General features: G+C 36.6%; 1 protein-coding gene and 1 long non-coding RNA gene across 2 annotated transcripts in view; one reads left to right on the plus strand and one right to left on the minus strand.

Moving 5' to 3' along the window:
- LOC124405617 (obscurin) overlaps positions 1-23,511 on the plus strand; it is a 189,112-nt gene that overhangs the window by 18,395 nt on the left and 147,206 nt on the right. The gene's annotated exons all lie outside the window — the stretch shown is intronic.
- The window catches only part of LOC124405618, a 31,749-nt gene continuing 13,723 nt past the window's right edge, over positions 5,486-23,511 (minus strand). Inside the window, exon 2 of the long non-coding RNA XR_006929126.1 lies at positions 5,486-5,664. This is a non-coding gene — a long non-coding RNA (uncharacterized LOC124405618). The remainder of the gene's footprint in view (positions 5,665-23,511) is intronic.

Here is a 23,511-nt window from a genome sequence, read left to right on the forward strand (position 1 = left end):
CCGCGAACAACCATCCCGAATAAACAAACCCCTACAATTTCTCCTTTCTTTCAACGTCCATCCCATAAACCACCCCGATATCCAATTCCGCAGTTTCCAAGCACCTATTCTCGCCGATTTAGAGTGCTGCGTATATTCTCCTGCATATATTTTACAACTTCTCGCATTTATGTCCCGATTTCTTTTCAACCTGCTTTAATTTCTCTGCGCCCCCCCCCCCCCCCCCCCCCCCCCCGAAAAGAAAAGCACGAATAAAAGAACTTTAACAATAAGTTGCATTTGGCACGCAGTCTAGAGTTCTTCAATTTTACGTTTACAATTTTTTCATATTTTTTTTTATACTGTCTTCATTTCCTAATTCAGTCGCAGGGTGAAAAGTGATATTATTTCGTTATCGCTCGTCGAATCAACCCCCCCCCCCCCCTCCTAGCCGTTGACAGTTTTAAGAAAGAATTCGTTAGAATTCAAGGATCGCAAAGAGCCTCAGTAGATTTTCGAGGTGACTGACACGATTACTAATTAGAGGGGATGATTTCCTCTCAATTAACAGGGGTAACACTGAGTCGGAATTTTTCATACGGATGTTTCGTGGTTAAATTATACTTTAGGTAAAACGCTTCAATTAGAAGGGAAGATATAGCGGGGTGGAATAGCTGGGGGTGCAGTTTGCCCCCAGGTGAATGTACATCGCAGATACGAGAGGAGCGACGGCGTTCGCTTCGCTTGTTCTGCGCGCGAAGAGATAATGCAAAAGTTGGGTTATGCGGCCGTGCTTTTAGCGATTTGAAAAAAATTCACGATAAAACTACGGACTGCAAGTTTGTCACCGGGATGCTCCTTTTATTTCTACTAGATTCTGAATTCCGGGCATTACAGAGTTTTGAATTTATTCCTCCGGCTCCGCCGCATTGCTTCCGCAGCATCCCTGCCGCAACCACCGCAGCTATGTTATCACCTACTTCGCTTTACAATTTTACACGCCACGTTTATTACGCCTTAGCACTTTACCACTTTTTCAATTTCTTTTTTACATCTTTTCTTCGATTGCTGGTCGTTCGTTGCCAACTTTGACAAGCGCTTGTTTTTCTCGTTATCTTGATTAGTCACCTTTAAATTATTTCAGTTAAATCGACTCGATACTGTTGAAAGCGTTCTCACAAAGACACATTGACTAAAGTCCTAACAATTATAGGTATAATATTTTTCCGCAATAATTAAACTTGCCGACAAATAGTTTGCGGTAATGTTAACAAAAATAAGGTATTTCACGATGATGAAAATTGAAAAATCAACAAGATTTCAGATCGTGAAATTATGAATTTCTCTCATTTGAATCGTCTGGGTTTATAGGATTTTTTTTTTTTTTTTTCTGAATCAAAATTTCTCTCACGTTTATAATATTTTTGTGCTCACTGAGTTATTCCTGAAAAAAAAACGTTGCAATGATTTTGAAATTCAGAAGTACTACTGAGTGAAATATAGACGTAAAATGAAAAATACAACGTCTGCACGCTTGAAGAGACAAAAAACGACAATTGTTAATGGTCATCGAAGCATAAATTGAGTAATACAATCGACCAACAGACAGTTTGAACTGGTTTGTCGATTATGTAGATAAATTTATTCTCGTATAATCGGTAAACGCATCAATAAGTTGAATTATTATTAATAAATTCAACGCCTGGGTGTTGATTAAATTTTAATTTTCCGACGAAAAGTGGGAGAGAAAAAAAAAAACAAACAAAGATAAAAGCAAATAAGCAGAAGGAACAAATTGGCAAATTACTCACGGGGCGTTGGTTTTCATTTATTCTTTCCTCCTCTTTACCCTTCCAACTTTATCCTTTTCTTTTCCATTCTGTTTCACCTTGTCAACGGAGCCATTTTATGCGGCAATTCGCGGAACGCGGCGGGCATATAAATTGCAGAGATTATGGTCAGAGGTCAGCAATCCCTGTGAGCCCAGGAACCACTCGCTCAATTACCTAATTGTAAGCCGGGAAACAACTCACGAAACGTGAGATATACATAAGGGTGTTTCAGAAAAAAATAATTTGGGATTTTCCACTTTGACACCCCCTAAAAAGTTCCCTTAGCCTAAAAGAAAGGTTCTGTGAAAAAAGATGAGCGTTCTACGTTATGTGGAAAATCGCGGTCACTTAATTTTTCACTTTTGCATTTTTTTTTTTAATTACGTAAAGTATCGCGAATCAAGGTGAAAAACTGATATTATTCGTTAGATAGATATACTACGGACCCATTTTTTCGGGGATTCTGACGTTCATCTACACTTGGCTTGAGGGAGATTTCCAGTTTTGATTACTCAACAGTTTTTGTAATTATAATTTAATTTTTTTTTCTATTTTTTCGTGAATGAGAAATATAGTTCTGGGTAGTAAATAAAAATGTATTTTGCAGCTTTAACCAGAAAATTTAATAGATATGTCACACTGTTCATTTTGAATATCGTTACTGGTACTGTATTTTTTATTTTCTTGTCAATTTTGCGATAATTTCATGTCGATGAAACACTGAATTAATGCTAAGTCTTTGTTTACTTGAAAAAATGCAGTCATGTAAAGAGACAAATTTAGATACTCAAGCAATAACAAGAAAATGTAGTTCCGAAAACTAGATACATGAAAAATAGTTACTTGTACCACATTTTCTTGTGACTTCAATAATATCGAAAGCGTTATTGTAACGATGCCAATTTTAGTAGAACGTTCTAATCAACAATAACAAATAAAGTTTTTCTTAGCGTTGATCTTCAGCAGTTGTAGAGTAGACAACGAAATACGATGAGGGCATCGTGATTAGACGTTTTTGAGATTTACGAAAGCAATATTGTACTCAAACCGTTGAAAACTTGACGAAGACCGAATATACGAGCGACGAGACGAAAGGTTTAATCACTCTGAAATTTGACGGGCGACGAGATTCGAGGTCTTTTGAAGTTCTCGAAGGTTAATCACCCTACAAAATCTTGAGGAACATACCGTGATCTCGTGGAAAATCGTATATAGCTATATGATAACGCGATGAAATCTTACGCGAAATCCCGTTAAATCTCGTAAAACCTTTGAAGTGTTTGTATAAGAGATTTATGAGGTTCTGCAAAATCCTAGCAATATTCTCAAAATAATTTTCGTAACACATACCGGATTAATAATTGTACAGATTTGCACAATAGTTTTTGAAAATTAGACATGGATTTATTGTTATTATGATTAACATCTGACACACAATTCTCTATAGAAAAAAAACATACATGTATAAACTGGTCGCTGTTATATTTATAAAAAACCACCATTTTGCTCGAGGTATCTGTACGAATTCCGAACTTTTATAACATTATTTAATTGTTCAATTTTCCTCTTCTGATCATTGAAAATACCGACTAAAAATGTGAGAAAAAAATCTCGCTAAAAGAAAGTATGATGAGTATAATATGATAATGATATCCGCAGGATGTTGAGTTGATTAATTTTTACGTTGAGTTATAAATTGGCGCCGACATAAATATATACTCAAGTAAATATATACATCAGGTAAACTTTTGTGAGAAAATAAAACTTCCGAGAGAGAAAAGTGGGAGGACTGCATTAGCGCATTTACATTTTAGGCATCCAAGGTATACGTCAACTTATTCTTCGCTTTGTCATGCTAAAAATGTTGCTGGGATTTTGACGCTGGCTGTACGCGAGCTTTCACGTTGATATTTCCTCCCAGGCTCGTCGTCATCGTCGAGGAAAATTGCAAAAATGAAGATAAAAATGTCAAACGATATTTTCGACGGAGAATTCGCCGCCTCGTAAAATAATCAGGGTAAATATAATGAAATTGAATACCGTATGCGCGCATAATGTGAGAAGTTTGCGGGGTAAATTTACTCTGTAGAAGTTATCATGGTTATACTAGCAATTTTTTTTTTTTTTTTTCATTTTTTCTTCTTTCTTTTTTCCCCCTCATCTTGAGACAGAATTTTCCTGCGTATTTTTTTTATTCCACCTTCGTATATAATTAACGCCTTCTGCAGTTTATTCCTATCCGCTGAGCTTACGGGATCACTAATATTTATCCCCGCGAATCTTAAAGGCTGAAGTGTAACGCGCTACCGGAATTATCGACTTTCTTGAAATTTGGACCCTTCTTCATCCATGGAGGAAAGTTTATTCAACAATTTCGGTACAGCGAGCGTGTATTATATATGTATATGTATATATATATATATATATATATCTAGATACCTAACAGGTAAAAATTAATTTCAACATCAGAAAGTAACGAGTCCGTAGTTTCGAAAGTTTAGAAATCTGCGGATACGAAATTCGGTTTCAAAATGGCAAGTCGCTCGAATATTAAATAATTAATATCAAAGAACTGAGGAGCCGCGGTTTTTCGGTCGTGTAAAATTTCATTCGTTCGTCACGTAGACAATATTGTATAGTAAATAACGCAAAGCTCGGAATTCCTTAAATGAAATAGAAAAAAGTTGGGTTTAATCATCAATTTGTATAAAAAAATAAATTTAATAAGATAAATTTGAAAAATTGAAGCACAAATTTTACCGTCATTTCGGTTACGCAGTTTCCGCAAATTAAGCGGGGAATTGCGGAGGACAAAACATTGACGCGGTTGCGATAAATCATCGGCGCCGTACGATGTCGGTATCACTGCTAAATAATAAACGATCAAAACATCAGGTTATAATTCAAGCGGAATTTTATGTTACGCGATAGCTGTACGAACGGAAAAATTAATATTTCCAGATCAGGATGCGAGCAATGATGAAATGCACCCTCAGAATATAGATATATCTGAGTTCAGAGCGCACAAAAATTGGGTGGCGCAGGAGCCGATGCGCATCGTACGCGGACCGACTCACTTCTGATCTATTCGACTGATAACAGCTCGGTTTTATTACCCTGAAAACACTAGCGCCATCTGTCAGCCCGTAATGGTTTGCCGAATCAATCTAGTGTATGTCTGCATATTCGTAATGAGGGTATGTATGACAGTGCTTGAGGCTTCTTGTCTCACTATCACGCCCACATATATATATATATATATATATATATATACATAAGCATTGCGCAATTGGGTTCGCCGCCAGTTTTCACATTTTACACTTTTTTTTTATTCCAAAGTTTTATTTACAGTCTTGATCGTCGTCATTTTAATTTTTTGTTCACCGAAAGAAAAATTTAACCCAAAAAACCGGGGACGATGAGAGAAATTTGACTTTGATTTTGCAGCGTGAAATTACGAATCATATTAAATTTGAGACCTGTTTCGTCTAAGCTTCAATTTAGGTCTTCTAAAAAGTTGTTAAATTTTTCACGACCTTCCTGCAGCGTTTTCCTTGGGGATTCTCCGACCGCAAAATTACTGCTTTCATTATTTATCGTGATCTAAAAAAACGGTATCGTTGTTGTTGCGTTTTTTCATTCGCTCGGAAATATCGTCCTGCATGGTCGTTTTGCTTCTAGGCACATCGCCCACCTGCTGCACTCTTGCACTGGATTATTGTCTCTCGCTTCACCGTATTTCCCGATTCTTTGTATCCTTTATCCCTTCAGACTGACAGGGCATACTAGGTGCAATTCAGCTGCAAGCTTTCACCAGTCTGGCGTATAAAGCTCGTTGAATTGGACACGCGACCTGCGGCAGAACGTCCAGCAATAAAAGCGGCGAAATTGAAACTTGAAATTCTTTTCTTTATTCACACCTAATTTTCTTGCTTTCGTTTCGCGTTTCCATTTTCTTTCAGTGACACCTGAGAAAACAAACAAAAAAACAAACAAAAAGAAAAAAAAAAAAAAAAACGTTGAAATAAGGAAATAAAAAATCAAAGGAATGAAAATATGAAACAAGAATCGATTTCACCGTCAGAATAAATTAGTATTTTTCTTTATGGGTTGAAATCGATCTCGAATTCGAATATACAGTTTATCCCGATTTCACGGAGCACATTCCCGCAGCTTCGCGTGTCAAGCGCAGCGATTTGACTCTCGTTTATACTGGAGGTTCTCTGTAGAGATTAGGCGTAGGTAATGTGCGCGACGAGGCGACGTTGCAGGAATCACCCTCACTTCGTGAATGTATATGCATATCATGCGATATGGATGAGGGCGCCAGCTTGTTACAACTAATTGCTAATCACGGTAAATTTACATAACCGTATACATGCCGCATGCACGCTTGTAAGTAGGGGGAAAAATTCGTTACAGATTTTACCGAAACTCAATCGACCCAGTTTCAAAATTTGCGTTAGGAAAAGGGGGGAAACCGTTGAAAAAATCTGCAGCGATGTGATTCGAACTAATGATAGTAAACGCGAATTAGAAAATATTTCCAGGATTAATATAAACAAAGATGAACGTGAGAAAATTCAAGTAACACTTCTTAAGATACAAAGAATCTGAGAAAAGTTGTTATAATCAGAACTTTCGTGATCATGAAATTCTAGTTTATTTTTTATTTTTATCTGATGCTATTTTATTTTCTTTTTTTCTTTTTTTTTGCATATTTTGTTTCGCTAAACAGACTCCAGTAAATTTTCAGAAAATTTCATCTTATAGTATACTTATATCTGGAGATAATTTTTAAATTATTATCATTGGATTAACTATTCGTTAAATTTTTTTCAATCGATCTCTAGAGATCTGTGATTAAAAAAATAAGCCTAAAAGCATTAAAGTTAGATGTGGAAAAAGAAAAACACGAAAGTTCATTAAGTTTTAATGAGCGTTATAATGACAAAACCTTTTTTTTAATTATTGACACCCTTTGCTTGTATCGTTCAAATTTACTCGGACATATTTCTTATCACACAGTAGGGATGTCTTATCATTTTTGAATGCTTTTTTTCTTTACTCCTAACTTACGATTCCGTCTGCGAATTCCAGTCGTCATTAAAATATGGTGGAGTAAGTGTTTCTCTCTTTGGGAAATTGATGAATTACCAATTTTCTGTAAATTCTCTGTCAAACTATCTTCCATACGTAATTCCGACGTGATAGATTCGACTTTCGCGTCGCATTATTTCCTTTGCGAAAAGTATCGCCTTATTTCCGAGATACCGACGTCGCTTTATCCAATTTCTAGCCATCGTTTTTTGTATCTTCAGTTTTCGCTGCTTTCCGTTATCGCCCTCGCACCGACCCTCGGGTCCTTCATAATTCTCGCTCTGGCTCATTTGCTCGGTCAATCGGACGTGCATGGCAACCTACATTTTTTCCCATTCTTCCCTTGGCCGAGTTTCCAAAAAGACAAAAGTCTGGGAAATTAGTTTCGCTGTGTTTCAAACTCGAAAATTTTTTCCTTCGTCTACGATTTTTTATACTCTCATAACTATCCCTTCCATGACGAAATCTCGACTCCCCCAGAAGGTCATCCCTATACGTATTACCTTCCACTTGAACCTCTTAATATTGTCGGAAACTCGCTTTACATGAAACTAAACAGCTTTTACCAACGATTAATTGCGGCGAAATCATACCTTTGCACCAATACATCCAACAAATAGTACAATTGTACACATTCTACATCGTGCACGCGTAAATTTATTCCAGAACAAACCGTACGTGCACAATGTATAATATACAATATACAAATATCACGTCCCGACAGAGCCAGAATACACAAAGACCGACATGACAGTGTCCCCAGTTTACGCGGCTGTGTCTATAGAGTCGACAAAACGCGTGTGCAGCCTGCATGGTCCCTGGCCATATAACTTTGTACAAATATAAGCGAGATCTACCTTCTTGTGCTTTTGGGTCAATAACGAGGATTCAAATGTCGTGTGATAAATATTGACAGAGGTGAAAAAGAGCGATTTCAATTTCCACATTACGCGTGTGCGAAGTTTCCGTTCATGTATAATTTTTGTGTAATAAGGGATGTATGTTTAAATCTCCAGTTTTCAACATTTTTTTTTTATTTTTCTTCCTTGCCAGTAAAAATATGGACTGTCAAAAAGGCCTGGGACAACAAATGAAAAAGTGGTCAACAGTTTGGAAAAGGGTTGAACTTTTGAAAGTGGTTACATCCTTTTTTTTTTTTGGTATTTTTTCTTTTCTCATATTGATTTTGATGAATTATTGGAGAAAGACAGAGATTGAGAGAGAAAAAATGTATTCCTTTGAGATTTGAAATTTTTATTTAACGTTAAATCTTTGAAATTAAGGTTTATCATTTGTAAAATAAATTTTCTCTGGTTTAAAAGTAAAATTTAGGCTAAACATACCAGAAACTATGTTCAATCAGGGAGTCAGAATATTTTAATCGCGGAAATCAATTACTCAATAAACTATTACTATACAGGGTAAAATATATCTATCATTCAACTACAATGGGCTAGTTGAAGAAAATTAGTTGTTCAAAACTCCTGATAAAATTCTCGAAAAAATTACATCAAGTATAATCAGTTTCATAAAATTAATACAAAATGTTCTACAAAAAAACAAAGAACTTGTGTTAAAGTTATGAAACATCTAGGATATTGTATTCTTCGACTTCGGCAAAATTAGTTTTCAATTAGATTTACTGCAAGCAAACTTCCAAAAATTGACAAAACTTTAAACATAACCTTGTTTTTATTACGACTAATCAGCGATTTCTTTTATTTGCCAAGTAGATTGACATCATCTTCACAAAAGCTGAAGTTCGCGTTTCCTTCGATCGAATAAAACCGCACATCTTACGGAGAACAGATTATCTGATAAGCTTATAAAAAAAGAAAAAAAGTAAAAAAGTAAAGTAAAGAAAGAAAAAAAAAGTAGGGTGTTGAAACATATGGTCAGGTCACGTTTGCAATAACCTAACACAACTTGGTCGTGGAAATCGGGTGAGGGGAAAAAGTGCTAGGTGTGTTTTTTCTCGGAAAAAAAAGAGGAGGTGGAAGAGTAGGAGGAGGAGGAGGAGGAGGAGGTATAAGCACGGAAAAGCGAGAAAGTGAAAGGGAGAAAAAGTCCGTCGATCTCGCGATAAGATTCCGTCGTCGTCGGTCGGGTTCTACCGTTCAGAATTAGCGTCCACCTCGGCGCTAATCTCGGTTATACAGAAGCGCGGGGATCGCCGGATGGCGAAAAGCGAAGGGTGGAAGGTAAAAGGGTGGAAGATTCTCGACTGGTTGCGGTTTAGGTTCAACCTGGCGACGAAACGTTCGAGAGAATCATGTCCGTCATGGAGGGATGTCTGATTCCCTTCAACAGATTCTCGTAAACTTTACAGCGGCTGTTTTCCTGGGTAAGAAATGTGCACCCATGATCCATGAAATCAAGTACTTCCACCTTTACCGACCGAGAAACACTGGGTGAAATTGACTCGAAAAGTGATATTATGCTTGAAAAATGAGTTTTAAACATGTAAAAACATGTTTAGGTACTCTTTAAAAATTGCCAAAAAAGCTGCGCAGCTTTTTTAACCAAATTTTATTGTTTAGATGTAGTAAAATATCAGCAAAGTTAATGAAAGTGCCAAAAATATCGAAAAAAGGCATTTATTTCGCACGAAAAATGGCGCTACGAGCCCATTTCTCGACTAAGGGACTCTAGAAGGAGTTTGAAAAATGTTTGGGTTGAAATTCAGCCAGAGTGACCGATTAGGGTTCAAGCCTCTTCGCATACTCAAAAGCCTAAAATAGCGATTGGTCCGATGTTTGTAAAGGGAGATTCGAAAATGCACTTCGAGAGGCGAAGTTACGAGCCAAGTTTTCTCAAAGCTTTTTCTGACGAATTGGACTGTCAAGTTTTGACAAGAAAATCGGTAAATTAATGGTCAAAATTATCAAATTATCGTTGGTATTTTAAATGGTGTCTGACAAAGTGGCATGGCTCACGTTATTCCACTTTCTGGATAAATTCTTCTCGGTTACGTTACAGACCGTAGTGAAAAAGCGGAAATAAAAGACAAATCACGACCACCGAAAAATATCTTCCAGAGTATATACCCCGAGCAAAGCGGCGCGGCGGCGGTTTCAGAGTCGTTAGTTTAACAAGCTGAGAGATATACGATTATCCATTTTGCCGGGGTTGGTGCAAGCCGTGCAAGCCGTTCAAATGTCACCCCGCCGACGGTAAACCAAGGGTTCGAGGTCAGACCCCGTCGGGATGAACCTTATTTATTTTACTACAGGGAGGATCTACTCTCCTGATGAACGTCGTTGAGTGCCAAATCTCCCCCTATTTTCTGTCAGTTTAGGTCCTATTATCGTACGTAAAAATAACCTGACAACAAGACTCGAACCAGACTAACAATAAGATTAAAATTCAAGTATAATTGCCACTTGATCGATACTGGATATCATTTCCAGTGTTATTCAAGCCAAATGAGCCAGTTTAAGGATTTTTGGCTACAAATCATAACCGAACTCATCAGTAACTTTTTCTGGATTGTGGTGAGAAAATATACTTTTGTAATATTACTGTATACTTACTTCGTGCCAAAAACTATCCAAAAATTTTCCATCTAAGTTACAAAATAGCTAAACATCATTGTTATTTGAAAGCGTTATTTGCACCTGATTTTGGACCATCCATGATATCGTATAAGGCAACACGTACATTGCCAATTTGGAAGTGGATAATAAAATGTAGAAAACAGTTTTGTCCAGCAGTAAATTTTCAGTCGATAGGTACATAGTTGGCAGAAACTCACTTACCAGGCCTAAAGGGGAAAGACCAGCCCAAGACGACGTCGATGACGATGAGCTTTCGCCGCGAGTCGAGCTTAGGTCGAATGATATTGGAACAACCTTGACCCTGTTCACGTTCCTCGACTGAGAAAAGAAAAACAAGGGAATAAGGCAAAGGAAGAATCGGTGAAAAATTCTGACTTACAATTAGAAGTTCTTTGAAGTCGGCTCAGTGAACTGTATAAGGAAATTGTATTAAGAGGATCACATTAAGAGAGATATTGTTGAATGAGCTTTGTACTGCCGGATACGGTGATCCGATCCTTCTTATCATTCTTTACCTCCTTTGGCATCCCTCAATTAATCTTCATGATACATCCTACATTTTGTACACTGCACACGCGTGCCTTCACTCTTTGTCACAGTACTCAACCGAAACTTAATCATCTCTGAAACCCAATGGTCCATGCGACGGAGATAAAATTTGCGATTTTCAATATCTCTCTCTAATGGTCCGCAACATCCTGTACAATAGATATAAATATCCACAACTATGACGAACGTGAATCCACGTATCCTGTGGTTGGTATAACGATCTTCTTTCAGTATAGTCACTGAATCTTCTCAGCTCTGAGGAGCATTATTTTTTCTCCTCAAAATAAGGAGAAAAAGAAGAAGAGGAATTATAACCATACTAAATTGTTCTAAAAGAATTATCGATTAGGCATGCAAAATCTAGCTGGAAAAATTCCTCTTCAAGTTCTTTTGCATTTTTCTCTAGATCGTTGAAGTGACGTTCCTTCATCGGTACCTCCTTTTCCCGGAAACGAGATGAGGAAGGGATGCCGTAAAGGATCCTTTTCACAACTGGTCCATGTATACGGCATAGGTAGCTTCTATACAGAATGCAATATTAATCCGAGAGGCTCTCGAGGGGGGAATAAGACGAGCGCAGTTTGTGGGTAATAAGAAGCTGTTTTTCCTTCGCCGGATTTCCCGAGGATCGTGCAGACGGTATACATGGCTGCTCGAATCGCAAAACGGATTTGTCTCGGCGCAAAGAAAACACGGAGAGGAAAAAAGAAAAGGAAAGAAAAAAAGAACTCGTCCTTTCCCTCTGTGAATATCTTGAGCGGCTATTCACACGAGTCTGAACAGTCTTTTGCTCCGGCCAGTTATCAATAAAATGTCTTCCTTCGTAAGAAATTGTCAGCACTTTTTCCAGATTTTATGTAAAAATCTTCTCGTTTCATTTATTTGTTTATTTATTTACTTAGTTTTTTGCTTTGGAACTTGACTCGGAGCTGACTTGAGAATATATTACGTACATCACACCTTGAGCGAAATTACTCGGACGCTTTTACACGACTTTTGGTAATTCCATGTCACTCGAACAAGGCGTAGAGTGTTTCGTATAATTAGCGCTAATAATTGATTCGGAAAGTCGTTGACGAGCATCGAATGGTTCTAATCATGGTGGAGATCATTGTCTTGTTATAGAACACAATTAGGATACAACCAATATTTTCGAATTCATTAGAGTTGTAAATAAATAGGGGCTGGTCGTAAAGATTAGGAATTTATGTTTCACGTAGATGAGAGTATAATGATAGGGTTTGAGCATTCATTACATACTAGCAGATGTTCGTGCGCAGGAAAGTATTTTCAAACTCAATACCGGTTCGAGGAGAAAAAAATTAAAAATGGTCTATTATCTTAATAATAAAATAATAAATGTTCAATGAATCAAAAATAATTTTATTATTTAAATAACTATAATCAACATCGTAAAGTATGTAATAAGCAATGAATTTGTGTAATTATTTATTTATTTATTTTTCTTCTATAAAAAAGAAATCTTCCAACACGAAAATTATATTGCGATCGCAAGATCATAAATTTCAGAGTGACATTACCGCTTACCTCGAGCTTCCGTTTATTTGTTTATTTATTATTGCGTTTAATTTGGAGAAGTAAATTTATCTTAACTTGCGCTAAAATAAGATTGATTTAGTTTATACGGGCCGTGGGTTTAAGCCCCTAATTAATTGCTTGGGTAGCGATACTATTTTCAGCACGAGGGCGAAATCCCGCTAACCTTGGTGGCATTTTTCCGCATTATAAGGAGGAAGAAAAAATAAAAATATAACCGAAGCCCTGCAGGTTATCGCTTGTGACAATATATTTTCCTCCATCTCTTAAAGCGGGTATAAATTGACTTGGGAATATTGAGTTACGCCGTAATTTCGCGTCCCTTGCTTGCTCTAAAGCTTCGCACAGCGGCTAATTACCGCGCTGCTAGTTATCTTATCGATTAAACGAGAATCATCAACGGGCGGAATCTAGACTCCGAAGCTTGCGTTGCTGCATCAGTAATAATTACAAGATCGCAGATGCTTTTGGGTAACTCGAAGCGTTATAATAACCTCGCTTAACTCGCTTTCGCGATACATCGCTTTCGTGCATACACTTTTCCTCACGTGCAATTCACTCAAAATTTTTCATACACGGGCTTTTGGGGTCACTGATTACGAATCTGAACTCGAAATTCTAAAATTAAAAATGGTGGATAAACAAAAACAAGAAGAAAATTTTTTTCGTGTGTATTAAGTTTTTTCATTCGAATTTTCATGTTTGATCAGTGGAAAATGCTTTCCTTCGAAAAGTACGAATTTTGACAGTTTGTTTACATTTGCTATTTTTGGAATAAACAAATAAATACATTTCATATTTTCGTTAGACTGAGAAATACTTCAGGGATCATGTGGAACCAAAAAACTCGGGTGTTGTTACGAAAAAAGCAGTTCTATAAACAGAAAGTTGGAAAGAAGAAAAAGGTGGGACATTGAGCTTCCCAGCGTGAATTAAAAGGTTAATTATAATAACTCGATCGATAATTATATCTGGAATAAACTGGGATTAGAATCATCCGATATTATAAAAACACTTTTTAGATAATTACAAGGATACTTCAGACTGCTATTCAGACATTTGTCTTCAACCAAATATCTTGGCACTGATACAACCGTTTTTTTCCACTCAGCTGATTGCTCGCCGAGAGTAAAAATTTCCCGAAACTTGACTGACGTTTCACAAACTGAGCCAAATTTATTGCAAAACAAGCGTCTTGCATATTGAAATTAAAATGTAAATCGATTCGTATTGAGACGGTTTAAAATATTTAGGACGAGTATTTGTTGACTGCATATTTGACAAATTCAATCGATATTTTTCAGTTCGCAAAATGGCGAAGTACATGTAACGCAAGATTTGACTAAACTTTCGCCGATAAAGGAAAATTGTTCAAAACACTCAATATAAATTCTTGTTTTAACTACATAAAAATTATTGGTAAGGTATTCGACTATTGTTTCACCCAAAAAATCCAAATATTGAATGAATTCTCTACAGATCGTCTGAGTTAATTTGCAATTAACGATATCATGCTTTTTGTTATTTTTTTAAATAATGAGTTTACCATCTTTAAATGACGATTGTACTGATGTAACTTTTTTTCTCACCAACTGACCAGTTCAAGAAAAACATTTGTCTGTGTGAATTTCTAGGGAATTTATTCATGAATAAACTAAGTTATTTTTCATTAGAACCCGACACGTTATACGAATTTTAGATTTGAGAGTGAAGACAATTTCAGAGTGAAAAAAATAGTAGAATAACGTTATTTTTTTACATCGTTGATAAAAGGGTATTTACATTTGAAATTTAGTGTTTGAAAATTTTTTACTGCTTTACAGAGACTATTTCGATCGAGGTTTCACGATCAGTCACGCCCTTCAAATCTGTGCTTTGTCATGTTTTTGTTTCAATCCAATTTCCGAATGATGATGAACGAAATGAAAGGGCGGGATTGAAGTTCAGAATTCGAAAAGTTCCAAAAGGGCCTAATTCCGAATTATTTTATTGCGAAACTTGAAGTAAAGATATCAAATCTTTACGATACAACAAAGTTTCGAATGGTCAGAAAGCCGATGCTCAAAGCTACGAACCACAAGATTTCGAAAATTTCAGTTACGATAGAGCAAAGTTTCGCAAAATAAAGTTTCGATAAGGTGAAATTGCAAAAATCAAAATATACTCACACAGCGTAGATTCCTCAGCGAGTGGGTGTACATCAGAAAACCCGAAAATCATAATCACCAGGATACCTTACATAAAAATAACAAAAATCCAAAACAAAAATCATTCGAAATTTTTTAAATTTCTCATTTTCGGAACTTTAAGCTTCAGGTTTCGGTCGCTCCGAAACTTTGATGTAGATATCGTAAAAGTTTGATTTCTTTACTTCAAGTTCCGCCAACAAAAAAATCAGAATTTGACGCTTCCGGAGCTTTTCAAATTCGGAATATCAACCCCACCCCGAAATCAAATACACGGCTTATTCAGAGATCAAACAACACGAGACGTGCGAACGCGCAGAAACTTACCTGCCCGTTGCAGTTTGATCCGAAAAGCTTATTCTGATTAATCAATGTGACACCATGGCCATGTGCACGAGGAGACAGTATCTGATTTACTGGACCATAAATATCTCTAATCTCTGCGAGTCCGCCTCCTCCGCCTCCGCCTACTACTCCATGGAGCCCCAGGTTCGCATCCGTTGCCTGCAGGCTCTCCTCCCCCTCCCCCTCCAACCCCTCTCTCCTCTTCGTCCTCCACCGCCTTTTTCCCGCTCACTTGATTCTCCAAAAGCCATATATCTCAAGCCCGGTAGTTAGCCTGCAGCTACCGGAAGTGAAGTTCCGCCGGAAGTACTCGACATGCGTATTTGAACCAGGTTACTTCTGCACCCTTTCCCCGATTGCGATTGACTTGCAGCGAAAGTCAATCGCACGTATCCTTCGAAAATTTGTCTTATTTTTAATTGACGAACGCACAATAAATTCCGCGTGGCTTTTAATCAGATTGAAAAAATTTTCTCTACTTTTTCTACCTCTCAATCGGTCAGGTTTCAAATTATAATGGCTGGTCGTCGATCGCTGGTACAATTATAACATAATGTGTGTAAATAATAAATATATATCGTTATGCATAAGGCACAAGACGAGAGATAAAATGGAGTGTATACTTATTTACGGAGCGATAACTCGATGGTAGAACCGTTTCGAAGAGCACATAAAATTCGTAATAATCTTCTCTCCTCACGCTCCAAGTCTTTTTATTATTTTATTTTATTCTTTATTTTACTCACCGAAACTGAATTTAACCTAGTCTCACAGAAGGATATTGCTCCATCAGAATTTGAGGATTATACGATTCGCTTCTTGTACTTCCTCTTTCACTACAATATGCAATAAATTTACTTCAGGACGTGGAAAAACGTTTGTCTTATGATTCTAAGTGGAAATTATGAGTCGTAGATGTTAATTGAACGTGCAAAAGATATTTTATTCACATACAATCTACGTATTTCAAATCTATTTGAAGTTTGGCGAGCTTCCATTAAAATTATGAATATTCAAAGAAATTCTTTTCCTCGATTTTTCACTATGCAAAAATTCCTTATTCGAAAATATTTACTTCTAATAACTCCATTTTACGAACGTGTCTGAGAAAAAAAAGTTATTTATCGTGTGGGTACAATGCATGGTACTCACACATATCACCCATATACATATACGTGATGTGTATATATAGATATATACATATATATGGTATATGTGGTACGTGACATGTTTATGGCTTCAAGATAAAGTGTACCTACCAAGTGAGGAGTCGCTACAGGTCTGGTATAAAGCTGTTTTTTATTCAGGTCTTCTTTAGATAATTCAGAGCCCTCTGCCGAGAAACCAACTTCGCGAAACTCCTGCGGCAGAATTGTAAGAGAAGAAAGAAAAAAAAAAAAAAAAATTAAGTATATCATCAATTTTATTTAATTGTTAATTATACTTTTACGCGTGATATTTGTAATTTTTGGAAAAATTTTGTCAATAAAATATTCCTAACTCACGATGTTCGTTATTTTTGTTTTACGAAAAATTCATCAGATTGGAGTTTTAACGAATCAATGTATAATCCGAATCGCATTGAAATATCAAAATTAAAGTTCTCACTGATGAAATTGAAATCCAAATGAAAATAGAAATTGAATACACTGCATATCGCTTGAGTATTTTTAACGATAATATTCTGAAAATCAAATTTCTAACAGTCACGTGGTGATAAGTAATCGGTATCTATACTATAAGTTATGACGAAGAGTGCAGTGTATCGTCGCACTTGAGAGTTGAGCCAGTCGGTCAATTACTGCAGAAGGTATCCCAATGCAGTGAAAGGGTGGCGATAGCTGCTCGGCGTAACTATCTCGTAATTAGAGAACTTAAATTTTGTTTTAATGTCGCGTAATTATCGTTAATGTTATTATATATCCGAAGCTCGTTACTTAAAACTCCATATTTTCCAGACCGTGGCTGTATGTACATACGTATGTATATAATACTATGTATTCGTTATCTTTGCCTGGCCTCCCTTACACGCGGCTTCGCTTTCATCCCCCCCCCCCCCCCCCCCCCGCCCCCGGACTCTCTCTCTCTCTCTCTCTCTCTACATTTATATGTACATACATATATACAGACATACATACTATTTGCTGAACTTTCCACTGAAATGCCAGAGAGAGAGAGAGAGAGAGAGAGAGCGAGAGAGTTACCAGAAGTAGAATTTACCGGGGCGATTCCTCTCTCCGAACTTTAATTAATATCCCCAACATCTGTGGCGTAGCAGACGCGTTTATTATACATTGCGGTTAAAGAGAAAAAAAAATTTCAGCAATGTGCTCGTATGTTTCGCTACAGGATATGATAATTTATAAAGTAATAAACTGTTGACATGTATTTCTGCATGATTTGTCGATCGTTATTATATAGATATATATGTATATATATATATATATATATATACACTAGGGTGTCCCTTCTTCAAGGTCTTGAAAAATTTTTGCCGCCTCACCCTCCCAAATCAACTTTAAATAATTATAAAATGATTATCTAACTTTATCAGATTTTCACCTCAACTTTTATGTAGTCCGCTTTGTGATCGAAGTTTCTTACGGAAATAACGTATGAGAAAAACTTGTTTCGTCGGTATATATTTTGTTGCAAGAGTAATAATATTTCAAAAAAAAAAAAAAAAATCTGTAACTGCGAAGTTTTATTGGGCATTAGTGCTACTATCGTTAATGTTATTATATATCCGAAGAATGTGAAAAAAATTTACATCACGATACCAGTAAATCTAGACGAATTGCACTTCCTCTAAATACAAAAAAAAAGTCAGATTTCGAGAGTGTGCAATTCGTCGAGATTGCGTGGTATGATTATGTGATTTTTTCACAGACAGTAGCACTAATTTCGACTAAAACCTCACAGTTGAAAAATTTTCTTTAACATTATTACTTTGGGGAGGGGGGGGCATAAAAATTCGTCAACCCGCTTGATAAGGGACACCCTAATATATACATATACACACACACACACACGTATATATATATATTCTGGTGGTGTGTAATTGAAATCCCTTATATATTATTATTTCAAAGGCCGTATAGTTTTCCTCCAAGCATTGTGCGTATTAATTTAAACGAATAAAACTTTCACAGTTATATCAACGATATTTTTTCTGAAAAAAAATAAAAATAAAAAGAATATGAAATAGAAAAAACGTTTAAAACGGAACTCCAAGAAAGATAAATAAATAAATAAATAAATAAACTTGACGACACAGGAAATCGGCTCAGCCTCACACCAGCCGGACACACAAACGGGCACACAGATCACACAAACAAACGCCCGTCTCTAAAAGTAAATTGAAAATGTGGGGGTGAAATATTCCCTCAGCGGGTCTGCGGGGTAAAATAAAGCTCCGCGAGAGATATCGTCGGACCGCAGTCGCTTCAGGCGGAAGCTGGGTAAAGACCGGAAGTAAGAAGAAACCGATTCTCAAACTCACGGGGAGGTGGGAGGGTGGGAGGGGAAGGGGGGGGGGGAAGAGATAGGGTCGCGCCGCGGCATAGATTTAAGATATCGACAATCTAGAATCCCACTAACTTTGCCATCCCCACCCGCTACATTATGCCAATACCACCCCCTCCCCTCCTATATATTCGCAAGGCCGACGTCAAATCATTTTTCTTGTAAGGCTCACCTTATGCACTGAAACAAGCATTCCTTATACGGCCATTGAGCAGGCAATCGAAAGGCTTTCAGCAGCGTTCCAGCTGTTTCATATCAAAGATTTTATACCCCCCTTGAAATTCAATTGCTGGGAGGCATTTTCTAGATCTTTTCTTCATCCCCCCCCCCCCCCCCCTTCCTCTTCATCATCTCGAAGCTGCAACGCGAAATTAAGACGTTTTCGAGTTTTTGTCGTTCTAACATTTCTTCGATGGAAATTTTATGAAAGAAAAAATTGGTATGAAATCCGTTGGAAAAAAAAAAAAAAAAATTACAAAATAAACCTCGAACTTTTTTCTTGTTATACTAAGAAATCGTAGGAAAATTAATGTAGTTTTGTACAATTATACGTTTAAATATTGTTAATATGCCAAGAAAATCTGATTCGTTTTATAACTGTATATAATTTAATTACCTATACAGTTGTCGAAATGCTGTTTTAACTGTACACGCTACAGATTTTCTAATTACGAATGGAAAACTTTTTTATCTTACTTGGTACCTAGGCGTCATATTATATGCATAACTTTTTTTTCCTGTTTATATAAAAAAAAAAAAATAAAAATAAAAAACAGTTAATGACTGTGACGCGGCGATGGGTTTCGAATGAAGTTTATCTCGATCAAAGCATATCTGCACTGCTTTGGATTTCGAATAGAGTTTTAACAGACGAGCCGAAGTCACCGTTAGGGGGGAATTGCACGAGGCGTCGTCTATCAGCGTCGATTTTAACCAATCGAAGGCAGTCAGCGAGGCGAGAAAAACAGAGGGATGAGTTGGGGTAATTTTTCCTGGGCTCCAATATGGCGGGGGTGGATATATACAAGCCTCGGGGTTCGGGGTTAACGCCATCAGCATCGCGCCAAGGTCGCTGTCAATCTCTCTCCCGCTCTATTCTCTTCGGTCTGAATTTCTCTCTCCTTTTTCTTCTCTCTCTCTCTCTCTCTCTTTCTCTTCTCGCGAGTCTCTCGGCTGATCCATAGAAGAGGATGAGCAGGATGAGCTTCGGGGGACGAAGAACCGGCTGGGATTTCGAGGGTATTCGCAAAAAATGCTGATCGAAATACGATTGGGATACACACAATGGATAAGTTGCGCATTTATTCGGAAAATACCGGCCGGATGTATCGGCCCGACAGAGATATCCATCTACCCGGATCTATAACCGGATGTCGAGTAATCCGACACCGACTGACATCCGAATAACTGTTGGCTTCAATCTCGCCATCACGTGCCTTTTCCCATCCGGGAAAATCGTATTTTCAATTTGACTCTGCGACTAGATAATTAGTGATAACGAAACATCAATTTTTTTATCGTCAAACAAGCGAGTTAGACTTCTTGTCAAATTTTCGTGGATAGTTAAATATTGTAACGTTGACGTATAGAATAGTTACATGGATAACCACTTTTTAAAACTTCAGAAGGATCGGTTGAATCAGCAAAATATAAGTCTTTTATAATCCTGTATTACGATTTACTGAATCTCAAACTCTTCTAAAGTTTGGAAATAAGTTATGCTCAGTATCTAGATTTTTACTTTTATCCAAAATACTCGGTAATCTTGAATAATCGTAATATGAGAGAATCTTTGATCAGAAGTAAAAAATCCGAGATCATTCTTCCTAGTAAAAGTAATGAAGTGAATCTACTCTCGAATCGCAATTTAATAGTTGCAAAACTGACATTATAAAATAAAAAATTTCAAAATATTTTAAGGCCGAGCCTGCAAATCGTCCACGTAGCAGTAATTTACAAGAATCGAAAAATAGGAGCGAAAACCCACCTTGGACGCGGAGAGATGAGGAGGCCTTAGGTACATCGTGCTAAGCAATTTCCTGCCAATATGGTGCCAAGCGCAAAAATTGTCTACAACGTCGATGTAATCTAGCAAACGTCGAGGGCAAGGCGCGCGTCTCTTATATAAGTATACATATACTAGCTAGATACGAGGTGAAGGAACAGTTGAAAAATGAAAGTTTGTCATGAGTGTATAAGGTAGGAAAAGAAAGATGGCCGAACTCCCACCCCCACCCCCATTCCCATCCCCATTCTTTCCGTTATTGGTACAATATAGCTACGTAAGCGAACGAAGACGTAGCGACAGCCGAGAGCCCTGCACAACACCCTTCGACCAAAGTGAAAAATAATACGATTACTATTTCTGTACCTTATAGACGTGGGCAATGCTTTTACTACTTTCGTCACGTACAAAAAATGTCACGGTTCCAACTGAAATTTGAAAGACTTTGATAAATTTTCCGTGTTGAGATATTTTTATTAAATTTAATTTTTCGTTTTTTTGTTTTCATACAATCATCCATTTTTTATTGATGGTTAGAAACAAGGTTTTCGATCACTAGCTCTCGATGTGGTCGTTTTAAAACCATTTTTTAAGCCTTACAAAATTTTTGGTCAAAGGTAGCAAGTAAAATGAACCTCAACAGAAGGGTCGAAATATGAATTTTTCAAAGAGCCGAGAATCTGATTGACAATATTTCAAAGTACAGAAAATTGAAATATAACGAATATGAAAATAGAAATGAAGGGTTTTCTGGCGATTCAAATCATTCGCTTTGTATAGTTTTTTCAAAATTCTCAGGTTTTGAACGAATGTAATGGCAAAGTATAATACAAAAATCAAAACGTAGAAAAGCAACAGTACAGGAAGCTGTTAGGAAATTTTTACAGTTCTATTTCCGTTACGAATATAAATATATAAACAATTTAAACTTCCTACAGCTTAACATTTCTATATTTTCTCTTTCTCTACTTTGAAACTCGGCGAATTGAATTTCCAGCTTTCGAAAATTTGATACTTTAATTCTTCTGTTGTGTAGCCATTCTACTTTTTGACCTCCATTGCATTTCAAAATTTATATTGTCATTTTGGAGTAAGGAATTTACCAAATACCAACTGTTAAATTTTCAAAGATTGCAATAAATCACGAGTAAACAATGCTAACTGTTGCATTATCCAAAACTGTCATTCTGCAAATTTCACCTCAAATTATAAAAAATAAGTAAATAAGGAAAAAAAAGAGTCATGTGAAGTATAAGAAAAAAAAGACAAGAATAAAATAGAGAGCAAAAATATCGATAAAATTTTGTTCAAAACTTTTAATAAAAGGGCTACATGGACCGGGAAAGTATAACGATGGGATCCAACCGTTCGCGTGAGATTTAGGAGAATCTTTTCACACTTTACGATCCTTTCACTCTTTCTCTCTATCATCTCTTTATTTCCTACATTTTTCCACTTCTGTTCAGCTTCTACTTTTCACCTTTTCTTCTCCTTTCGCCTTGACACATTATATAGCTACATAATGATTCTAAAATAATCAACAATTGAGCGAGTATCGTATTAAAAATCGCAGTTTTCGAAATGTTTTTTTCTTCCACACTCAACGGACGTTTTTCAATCAAATGCTATTCAATGGACCTTTCATCACAGCTTCTGAACTTTTCTTTCGTATCTTAATCCAATTTCCACCTTCCCTCTTCCCCTCCCTCTTCCTCTCGATAACATTGCACGTACTCGCACTTTCTCTGACGGGTAAACTGACCCTTCCGAAAATTAGGAAAAGAGCACCGAATTTTCCTGTTCGTTAGTCTCATGTTGTTACCCCAATTCTATCCCCCCTCTCAAATTCTGGCAGCCACTTATACCGATACTCAAGCGTTTAAGCCAGGTGTGCAGTAATTCTAAACACTCGACGTTTCATGTTTCGTATTACCGAAATTGTTATTTATCTAACTTTTACAGCTCAAACCGTTAATATCTCCATCAACGACGTTATAACCAACAATGTTATAAAATCTTTCTTAAATGTTTCTCAAAAAACAAATTGAATTGTGTAATGTTCGTTTTATTTTGGGGCGGGGTTTATTTAATTATTAGCAACGCTCTAGCCTTTCATCGTATTTTATCTATAAACAACGCGAATGATTAATCTTGAGAAAAAAATAGATCACCTGTTGTAAACTATTGAAAAATCTAAGAGTCCGAGAAAAAAGAATCAGAAATAAGGTCTAACCTCTGGATTGAAATAGTTTCGCACGCATTTCACCGACGTACCTTCAATTTGTTCCGCTGGAAAAACGGGCCCTTGACGTTTAAAGCTCTGATCAATTTTTACGTATATTCATACGTATTACACGAAGTGATAAATTTATTTTGACTTATTTATAATAATATAAATAAAGTAATATATATATATATATATATATATATACGTTCCTGTACCTAAATTTGCGCGATACTTCATTTCCAACCATCGTTGTAGGATGTTTCGCCAAGAGAAATAGTCGATCACTCAAAGTTTATCGCTGACATTCCTCAATTTTTACCCCGCGTCCGTAATCTGTTTCCTGCCTAACTAGTACAGAAATATGTGGAAAACAGCCAGAGGAAATTTCGTTCTTGTTGAGTTTTCTGTATAAAAATTTAGAATCCTCAGAACACTTGGCGAAGAATTTTTGCAAGAAGATTCATAAAAAACTATCGAGAAACACGGCGTCTGAAAAAAACTTTGATGTAAATTTTTTTTTATTTTTTTTTTTGACTTAGATATAATGTAAAACATGCATGCATATCTATGCAAGTAAATTCTTGTGATACATTATACTCTGCACATTTACTAATTGGACGGAAAAATTGTGACGTCGGAAATTTTTTTT

Source organism: Diprion similis, chromosome 4, assembly GCF_021155765.1.
Source record: "Diprion similis isolate iyDipSimi1 chromosome 4, iyDipSimi1.1, whole genome shotgun sequence".
Classification (NCBI taxonomy): domain Eukaryota; kingdom Metazoa; phylum Arthropoda; class Insecta; order Hymenoptera; family Diprionidae; genus Diprion; species Diprion similis.